Here is an 11,617-nt window from a genome sequence, read left to right as displayed (position 1 = left end):
CAACGAGATAACTCCCACGAGGAGACCACTCGCTCCGTCCTATAACCCGTTGCGAGGCAACTCCCACGAGGAGCCAACTCCCTTGGGTCTACGAAACCACAGCGAGAGAACTCCCACGAGGAGACCACTCGCTCCGTCATATAACCAGTTACGAGACAATTCCCACGATGAGCCAACTCCCTTGGGTCTACGAAACCACAGCGAGAACTCCCACGATGAGACCACTCGCTCCGTCATATAACCCGTTGCGAGGCAACTCCCAAGAGGAGCCAACTCCATCGGGTCTACGAAACCACAACGAGATAACTCCCACGAGGAGCCAACTCGCTCGGTCCTACAAACCCGTTGTGAGGTAACTCCCACGAGGAGCCAACTCCCTCGGATCTACGAAACCACAACGAGATAACTCCCACGAGGAGACCACTCGCTCCGTCCTACAACCCGCAGCGAGACAACTCCCACGAGGAGCGAACTCGCTCGGCACTACAAATCCGTTGCAAGGAAACTCTCACGTGCAGCCACCTCGCTCGATAATAAAACTCGCTGCGAGACAACTCCCACGAGGAGAAAAATCGCTCAGAGCGACCTTAATCCGCACGCTCCTCAGTCGCGCGTCATCCAATGCTCCTACAACTTCGAATTCGCTGCGAGACAACTCCCATGAGGAGACAACTCGCCCGAAATTCACTATATAATCGCAAGCTCAAGTTAGCACGATTACAACCCTAGAAACACTTAAAGATATTAGGGGAATCTATATAGCCTGGCCAGCTTGATTACTCAAATTTATCTACTTGTTTTCGATGGGTCATTCATTAAAAAGTGGCCACGGTCCAAACACACTTACGACCCACGAGGTCTAACAAGTGGCACGATCTCCATAAAAAATCTTGAGAGCCTGATCCCCTCCTCAAGTACATCATGCACAAGGCTATATGTAAACACATACAAGCAACGCGTCACAACATTGACAATGTCGATAAATAACAACTCCCACAAGGAGAATACTCGCTCTTTGCTACCACATTATCGCGAGACAACTCCCACGAGGAGATAACTCGATCAATTCTATTACCCCGCGACGAGACAAATCCCACGAGGAAATAACTTGATCCGAGCTACTACATCGTCGCGGGACAACACCGACGACTCAAGTAACTTACATCGCGACAACTTGGTTGCGCTACGCGCCAACGCGCCTTCACGCCCCTCCGACACACGCTCCAACGCGTTTTCGCACACCATCGACTACTACAATTTTTACTCTCGATACGATCTGTCACCCATTTCAACATGGCTCCCACATCGACTCGAGAGTGGGGGGCTTAATGATATGCCTAATTGGCCCAACCAAATGAGCCTACAAATTATTTACCTACTGGGCCACGAGCCCAATATCGAAGACCACTATCGCCGAGGCCCAATCACCTTCAAGTAAGGTTTGGGCCCGACAATCTCAACTAAGCTATAAATAAAGGTTTGAACTCATTCCTCAAGGTACGTCCTATTAACTGAGCAATACTATAATATGTATTCTCTGGACTATTTCTACGATCCGTACATCTGACTTGAGCGTCGGAGGGGTTTCCGCCGGATCAACCCCCGGCTTAGTTCACGTGTGTTCATTTCGCAGGGACCTCGGGATCATCAAGTTGTCAAGCTACTGATCCGCTTTGCTCTCCCAGCTCATTTTCTACACCACCCTAGGTGAGCTATATTTTAGCATCATCACATTTAGATTGTGATGATTAACTTAATTTTGAATACTATGAGAATATCAGACTCATGCAATTAATCAGTTCAATAATTAAATTAAAAGCAACGAATAGTCGAATACCCTAATGTAGATTCTCATAAAATAATAAAATACTATATTATTAAATACATAATAAAACTATGTAGATAAAATCGAGGTTTTTAGCCTAATATCCTAATAGTCTACTGCTTTTTATAGTTTAGGGGTTTTTGTGATAAAGTCCCCAACCAAGCATGTTTATTATTCTAGGTTTAGGGGCTAGATCTCTTTCACCAATAAGCCCATCCCTTTAATATTTATTATAAATAAAGGAAAACTCATGTATATCCCAATATTACCCTCAACTATTTATACCCAATTCTTAATTGTAACCCCAATTTAATCAATTTTGTCCACAAAAATCCAATTTTGACCACAAAAATTCAATTTTGACTTTTTTTTGGAGAATACTTTAATATGCTCCAATTTCATCCTTTAACTTAATTTAATCTCAATTTGACCCCAAATTTCACAAATTATTCAATTTTGACCCAAAAATGTTTTTTTTTCAAATTTTTTTTTGCCGCCGCAGACTGGCGTTGACTTTTCAATTTTTTTTTGTTTTTTTTTTCTTTCGGATTTTTTCGCCGGTTTCCGGCATTGACTTTTTTTTTTTTTTTTTTTTTTGCTTTTTTCTTTTCTTTTCTTCCGGATTTTTTCGCCGGTTTCCGGCGGTCTCCGGCGTTGATTTTTTTTCGTGTTTTTTTGAGTTTTTTTTGTTTGTTTTATGTCCGCCGCTAAACGTTGACCGTAATTGTACTGTCACTGACAGTAAATTAACGTAATTGTACTGCCGTTGACAATACATTTATGTAATTGTGCTGCCGTTGACAGTAAATTAATGTAATATTATTATTATTATTTTTTTTTGTTTTTTTTGTTTGATTTGTTGACAAGTCAACGTAATTATATTACTGTCGTTGACAGTAAAATAACTGTAAACACAATAATATTACTGTCAACAACATCAATATTATTATTTTTTTGGGTTTTTTGTTTTGTTTAAGTTATTCACGGAGTAACGTAATAATATTACTGTCTATTATTGTAATATTACTGTAAACACAATAATATTACTGTGGTTGACGGTAATATTACTGTTGTTATAGTAATATTGCTGTCAACCACATCAATATTATTATTTTGTTTGGATGTTTTGTTTGTTTGTGTGATTCATGGAGTAACGGAATAATATTACTGTCTATTATTGTAATATTACTGTGGTTGACGGTAATATTATGTTGTTATAGTAATATTACTGTCACTCACAGTAATATTAATTCTTTTGGTTTTTTTATTATGTTTACATTTGTTGAACGGTCAACATAGTAATATTACTCTATTACACAATAATAATGAGTTTTGTTGTGTTAACATTACTGTGCTAGAGATTAATATAGCATATTACTGTGTTAAACAGTAGTTTAGTTTAATTTTACTGTGTTTAACCGTAATATAGTTAATATTACTGTCAATCACTGCAATATTGCTGTTTAAACGAAAAAAAAAACGTTACAGAAAGAAAGAAAAGAAGAAAAAAAAAATCGAAAAAGTCAACGCCTGAGACCGGCGCTGACTGCCGGTCAACGCCGGAATCCGGCTGGAAAAAAAAAGTTTTTGAAAATTTTTTTTTGAAAAAAAATGGTTTGGGTCAAAATTGAATAATTTGTGAAATTTTGGGTCAAATTGAGGTTAAATAAAGTTAATGATAAAATTGGAGCATATTAAAGTATGAGGGGTTATTTTTAGACCTTTACAAAAATATGGACCATGTGTGAACTTATTGGTAAATAAGTTTTTTGTCTTGATCTCTTTATAAATAAGTACCCATTGATGGGCTTATTTGTAAAGTCCCCTAAATAGTATTTGTGTGAGTTTGGAAACTAGAGATCCTACCAAAACGTATAAGGATTTAATTGAATTTTACTTGATACATCAAGGGCTAAATTGTTGTTCTCGAAAACTTTGAGGGTTCATTTGAAAATCCCTCATCTTTCCGCAATTTCCTTAGTGGACTTCTAGTAGCCTTTTGCTAGCCATTTTGTCACATTTGTGGTATTACTTGAAGTAATTAATGTGGCATACAGGGCGTCTGTCACTGCATGCGAGTAATTAGTTATCGTCGAGAGATATGCTTCCACATAGAGAGCTATGGAATGATGTCTATCGTCTGCGATATGAGCACATATGAATTAGGCCGGGGATTGAAGTCAGTTGGTATGCTCAACAAGAGAATTGTAGCAGTGAAAATCACGTACCATGAATAATGAACTAGAGTGCTTATTGATAATTAAATTAGTAGAGTCATTATTAGAATATAATTATATTTTGGATTATTAACAACCTTGGTGGACTTATGACCTTAACCTAGATTGATCCACTAACTTATTTATTTGTAGATTAATTGTCTTTTGGGTCCATTGGTGGTGATCCAATGGGATATATCACATTGAAGTGGCTTATCTTAAACGCAAATAATGAGTATATATATTTTGCCTAACAAAGAATTAGCACATTTTAAATGGATATTTAATGGAGTAAGAGACCGCGAAGTCAAATGATTTGACTTTGAATCTATCTTGCTAATGATTTCTCGGTCGAATTTGTCAGACATGATTTTTGTTTAAATTATTTATATATGTCGTGTGTTTTGCAAGCTATTGCACGGAAGTAACAATTATTCCCTTCAAAAAATAATAATAAGATAGTATTGTCCCTCTAATTAGGGTTGGGACATGGTTGGGTCGGTCGATTACCAGCCTAAAAACCGACCCATCCGTCAAACCATTTTTGCTCAAATTTGAAAACCGTTGCCGATCCAACCTTTGTGAGTTGGTTGATGGTTGGCAACCGAATATTTGGTTCCGGAATGGGTCGGTTGATGGTTTATACCCGTCACCTAGTTCACTTAAAAAAAATTAAAATTTGGGGCAGAAATATCCAGATTATGTGTAATGTCACGGTGCGATCATCATTTATCATTTCAAAATAATTAATAACAATTTAACGAAAAAAATATAATTAGAAAATTCAAAGTAATTTCAAACATGCACAAGAGATTTAGTGGAGTTTTATGGGCTTTTGTTTAAACTTGGGCATAAAGAAACTGGTGGAACATTTAGGTCAATATTTTTCCTTTGTTGATTGTTTTTAAAATTTAAAATATTAATTATTTTGATAATTTCAATAATCACATACGAAAAAAGGCCCTTATTTTATATTTTTAATGAAATTTTAATGATATAGTTGGATGACCGATAGTTATCGGTCAACCAATTTTTGATAATACTAGAAACCACCAACCGACCCATTATAGATGGGTTGGTTGAAATTTTCGAGGATCCCAGTAACACACAATGGATCGGTTAAAAATTGATTATCCGCCAAAAAAATATGGAGGATAATGAGTCGGTTGGTGGATAAAAACCAACTCAGTCCCGACCCTACTTCTAATTATAATGAGCACCGACAATAAATTTTTTAAATTACAACATTCAGCACATGCATTTTGACTAAGTCTAGAGTTTGTTAGTCTTTTATCAAGTCTTAGTTTAATAATTGTTTTTTACCAAGTCATTAGCAAGTCAGTTATATCTCCTATTTTCTAGAGATTAGTTTGTTAGTGGAATTCTATGTGTGTATGCCTATATAAGGTAGCATATTAGCATATAATAATTATTCAATTCGTAGCCCATTTTGAGTTCAAGTATTTATGTCTTTATTCTTCTTATTACATATCTTGCTCTTCTCTGCCAAATTAAAGTTCAACAATCTGGTATCAAAGCCAGGCGGACAAGCCGACATTTGATTTCGTAACAAAGTATCAATTGCGAGAATGGGCGATCTCCAAGTTGTTGGCGGAATCAGAAAGCTTAACAATCAAAACTACAATTCTTGGTCTACTTGCATGATGTCTGACATGCAAGGCCAAGACTTGTGGGAGGTTGTTAACGGAAGTGAAGTTATGCAACCTGAGGTAGAAGATGCAAATGGTGTATTGCGAAAATGGAAGATAAAGGCAGGCAAAGCAATGTTTGCTTTGAAGACTACGATTGAAGATGATGTGCTGGAGCACATTCGAGATACTAAAACCCCGAAAGAAGCTTGGGATACGTTCGCCAAGCTGTTTTCGAAGAAGAATGACACGAGGCTTCAACTTCTCGAGTGCGAGCTATTGTCCGTAGCACAATGTAACATGATGATCGCTCAATATTTTCATAAAGTAAAGTCACTATGTCGGGAAATTTCTGAGCTAGACCCATAAGCGCCGATCGGAGAAACCAGAATAAAGAGAATAATTATTCATGGTTTGAGGCTTGAGTATAGAGGCTTTGTTGCTGCAATACAGGGTTGGCCAAATCAGCCATCACTTGTCGAGTTCGAGAATTTGCTCGTCGGTCAAGAAGCTCTAGCGAAGCAAATGGGAGGAGTTTCGCTTAAAGGTGAAGAGGAAGCTCTCTAAGCCAACAAAAGCAAATGGAATACCAAACAACGCCATGCTGGTGGATTTAGGAGAAATGAGGATAAAGGAAAAACTCATTATCAAAGGGAATGGAGCACTAGTGCAGGGGGAGCTTCGAAGAATTATGGCAACTACAAAAAGTTTGACGGGAAGTGCCATGATTGTGGGAAGAAGGGCCACATGGAAAGTGTTTGTTGGGCGAGGAAAAAGGCGCCTGTCGAAAGTAATGCTGCTACTTCCAAATGTGAAGAGGAATGGGATGCCGAGGCATTTCTTGCGATGGACGAAGACGAGCTAGCTCTAGCAACAACAATGTCATCTCAAATCGATTATGAGAATGATTGGATAGTTGACTCGGGCTGCTCAAATCATATGACAGGCGACAAGGAGAAGCTGAAAAATATCTGTGAATATAAGGGAAATCGAGTGGTCGTGACAGCCGACAACTCAAAATTACCAATAGCTCATGTTGGTAATACTCTGATCTCTCCTCAATATAATGCAAATGAAGAACCGCTGCAAAATGTCTATCACGTTCCAGGAATGAGGAAAAATCTTTTATCCGTAGCACAAATTACAAAATCGGGCAAATATGTATTGTTTGGCCCGGAGGATGTAAGGATATACCATCACCTGGAGATTGTGGAAGAGCCGATAATGAAGGAGAAAAAGCTAGAGTCCATCTATGTGATGAGTGCCGAGACAACATACGTTGACAAAACGAGGAAAAATGAAACTGCAGATCTATAGCATATGCGACTAAGACACATTAGCTATTCTAAGCTGAATGTGATGATGAAAAAGACGATGTTAAAGGGTCTTCCCAACCTTGAAGTAAGAAGCGACACAATTTGTGTAGGATGCCAATACGGGAAATCGCATCAGCTGCCATATGAAGAATCAAAGTTCAAAGCAAAGGAACCATTAGAGTTAATTCACTCTGATGTGTTTGGACCCGTCAAGCTAGCCTCGATCGGCGGAATGAGGTATATGGTAACTTTTATTGATGATTTCTCCAGGTTCGTATGGGTCTATTTCCTCAAGGAAAAATCCGAAACTTTCTCAAAATTTAAAGAGTTTAAAAAGATTGCAGAATCGGAAATTGGTAGAAAGGTTCGATGTTTGCGATCGGACAACGGGGGAGAATATACGTCACATGAGTTCTCTGATTTTCTTAGGGAGTTTCAAATACGCCATCACTTCACGTGCCCCAATACTCCACAGCAAAACGGCGTAGCCGAAAGAAAGAACCGACACTTGGCATAAATTTGTAGAAGCATGCTTCACGCGAAAAATGTTCCTGGTCAATTTTGGGCAGAAGCAATGGCGACGGCTGCATTTGTAATTAATCGGCTGCCCCAACAAAGGTTATACATTCTTTCACCCTTTGAAAAATTATGGAATATGAAACCTACAGTTAGCTATTTTCGAGTTTTTGGTTGCGTGTGTTATGTATTTGTTCCTAATCATTTACGTAACAAGATGGACAAGAAAGCAGTCAGGTGTATTTTTGTCGGTTATGATAGTCAACGAAAAGGGTGGAAATGTTGTGATCCTACAACAAGAAAATGCTACACATCTCGAAATGTGGTGTTTGACGAAGCTTCTTCTTGGTGGTCTTCGGAAAAAGAAATATTACCCGATTCAAATAATTTTGAAGATAAGTTGGAATCAGCCCAGATTCAACTTAGTGTAGATGATGCTTCAAATGATGATGGTGATGGTGAAGAAGACGTAGCTCAAAATCCTTGGCAAACTGGTGTTTATGAACATCCAAGAGAAGAGGTTGAATCTAGCGGAGGAGAAACGCCAATTTCGCTAAGAAGATCAACACGAGCTAGAAAGACGAATCCTAAATATGCCACTGCTGCCATTGTAGAAGAAAAAGATGCTAAAGAACCTGAGACGTTTGAGGAAGCAACTCAAAACCTCGAATGGAATAAAGCTACGAAAGAAGAAATTGGTGCTTTAGAACGCAATCAAAGTTGGGAGCTCGTACCAAAACCAAGAGAAGTGCAGCCTATTTCTTGCAAGTGGGTGTACAAAATAAAACGGTGCGAAAATGGATCGATCGAGAGGTACAAGGCTTGATTGGTAGCTCGAGGATTCTCTCAACAATATGGACTAGACTATGATGAAACGTTTAGTCCAGTCGCAAAGCTTACAACCGTTCGAGTCTTAATTGCACTTGCTGCAAATAAAAATTGGAGCTTGTGGCAGATGGATGTAAAGAATGCATTTTTGCATGGGGAGTTGGATCGGGAGATATACATGAATCAACCATTGGGTTTCCAAAGTCGGGATAATCTAGAATATGTGTGCAAACTACGTAAAGCGCTCTACGGTTTGAAACAAGCTCCAAGAGCTTGGTATGGTATGATTGCTGAATTTCTTACTCATAGTGGCTATTCGGTAACATCGGCTGATTCTAATTTATTCGTTAAAGTTAGTGGATCGAGACTAGCTATTGTGCTAGTATATGTGGATGATTTAATTGTAACGGGTGATTGCGAAGAAAAAATTCAACGAACAAAGGAGAACCTATCTGTTCGTTTCCAAATGAAGGAACTTGGCAAACTCAAGCATTTTCTTGGTTTAGAGATTGAGTATTCTCAAGAAGGAATATTTCTCCACCAACAAAAATATTCTAGGGATTTGCTGCAGAAATTTGGAATGGTTAACAGTAAGCCAATTTCGACACCTATGGAGCCAAATGCCAAAATGTGTGCTCACGAAGGAAGTGATTTGGAAGATACAACGATGTATCGGAAATTGGTGGGTAGCCTGATTTACTTATCTATAACAAGGCCCGATATCTCTTATGCAGTTGGTGTGATGATTCGGTACATGCAAAATCCAAAGAAACCCCATCTCGAAGCTGTTCGGCGAATTATGAGGTACGTGAAAACCACACTTGGTCATGGCATTTTATATATGAAAGGTGGAGATTGCAAGTTATTTGGTTACTGTGATGCCGACTATGCTGGGGACCATGATACTCGAAGCTCAACTACTGGATACGTCTTTATGCTTGGGTCCGGAGCAATTTCTTGGTGTAGCAAAAGGCAGCCCACTGTTTCTTTGTCGACAACCGAAGCGGAATATCGGGCTGCGGCAAAGGCGGCACAATAGAGTACTTGGCTCATATATTTATTGAATGAGCTGCATCAACCCTTAGATTATATGGTTTCCTTATTGTGCGATAACCAGTCGGCAATACGTTTGGCGGAAAATCCAGTCTTTCATGCTAGAACGAAGCACGTAGCGGTACATTATAACTTCATCAGGGAGAAAGTTCTTCAAGAAGAAATTAAGTTGGAGTATATAGAGACAAAGAATCAAGTGGCAGACTTGTTCACAAAAGGCTTGAATAGCAACCAGCTTACAAGCTTATGTCATCAGCTCGGTTTGATGAAAATGAGTGCTGATGTTGAGGGGAAGTGTTAAATTACAACATTCAGTACATGCATTTTGACTAAGTCTAGAGTTTGTTAGTCTTTTACCAAGTCTTAGTTTAATAATTGTTTTTTACCAAGTCATTAGCAAGTCAGTTATATCTCCTATTTTCTAGAGATTAGTTTGTTAGTGGAATTCTATGTGTGTATGCCTATATAAGGCAGCATATTAGCATATAATAATTATTCAATTCGTAGCCCATTTTGAATTCAAGTATTTCTGTTTTTATTCTTCTTATTACATATCTTGCTCTTCTCTGCCAAATTAAAGTTCAACAAAAAAAGATCATGTAATATATATAATATATCTCTAATCGATCAAGTGGATCAATACTAGGCTTTTCATAACGAAAATCGTGTAATATCTCAATTTTAAAAACAAATCGTGTAACACGTTCACAAGTCACGACGTGGAAATATCAATAATGGAGTAGTTAAACTTACATTATTCGCCTAATCATTATTATAATAGCAACAATGCCTTAGAGGCTTATACTAAATAATTCTATTAATTATTGTTGGGGCCATCACCATATTTGTTCAGCAACGAGGATTCTGGTAACACACAAATTCCGACAATTTCCATCACATGATTAAGTCTGGGTTATGGCTCTGATACTATTGTTGGGATCCTACGGGATGGCACAAACTCCACATTGATATGATATATTCTCTAAATTGGGCGAAACCTAATTGACTTTGCTATTGAATTTCCCCAAAATGTTTCATATCAGTAGAGTTGTTATCCCCACATTATAAACCATTGTCCTTTCCCATATTAAGTGGGACCTGGTTTGCACCTCAAGAATTATAGCTAATGATCTCTCTTCTTCAAAAGGTGTCTAAAAAAAGTAAAACTTTAAGATTTGTATTTTTAATAATTGAACCTGCACTATTTATAAAACCAATTGAAGTACAGTGTTTAAGGTGGCATGCTGTGTGACGAGGATGATATTAATAATTGATAATGTCCTAAAGCACCAAACGTACTCTAGCTCCCCCTAATGTTAATGCGCTAATGACTTTATGAATAATAAATCGTGTGATTTGATATGAGGTCTTTCAATATTTAAAATTAGGGGTATTTGCACTCGGCTCCCCTGTGAAATGTCTAATTGTCAAAAAACCCCATCGGATAAAAAAATTAGCAAATACCCCCCTATGAAAGGAAGTCAATGACAATAAGGACCCTACGAGCGAATCGTGGGATACACTCGCGGTTCATGCAGCTGGGCGTGCGTTTTAGGACATTTTAGGACAGGAAAAGACATAAAAACCCTTCAGTCTCCTTGAATGACAAAACGACGCCGCTATATTCTCTCCCAAATATCAGCCCACCCCTCGATTCATTGAGTTCTAGGGTTTTTTTTTCTCAAAATTTCTTCTTCTCTTCAATTGCGTTCGAAATTCCCCCAATTCCCAGAAAGTTCTTCTACAAAATGTCATCTCAAACCTCAAGCAGCGGGACACGGAGGAGAACCGAGCCACAGAATAGGCAGCCACACTTAGATCAAAGGTATCCGTCTAATCCATTTTGTAGATGCCACATGAAATCATCAAGGGGAAGGTTGTATTATTCTTGTGTTTTTCGTCGTTGCACGTTTTTTCAATGGTGTGAGCCAATTCGAGCCGTACAATATCCAAGCTGGGAAAATACTAGTTGGGAACAACCGTTGCCCAATGAATTTGATGAAGCCGGCGAAATTATTCCACAAGCTTCTACTGAAAAAAATGATCGATTTATGCTGCAAATTTCATGGGCTATATGCGTAGCATTGTTTGTAATTGTTTTGGTGCTGCTACTGAAGATTTGGAGCTGTTAAGAATGACCATATTTTGATAAGTTGTAATGTAGTATTAGTTGTTCAAGTTGTTGCTATCAGTGTAATATTGACAATTTGATGT

Source organism: Erythranthe guttata, chromosome 10 (assembly GCF_056151865.1).
Source record: "Erythranthe guttata isolate IM_541 chromosome 10, IM_541, whole genome shotgun sequence".
In the NCBI taxonomy this organism is placed as follows: domain Eukaryota; kingdom Viridiplantae; phylum Streptophyta; class Magnoliopsida; order Lamiales; family Phrymaceae; genus Erythranthe; species Erythranthe guttata.
Note: the sequence above shows the minus strand (reverse complement) of the source record.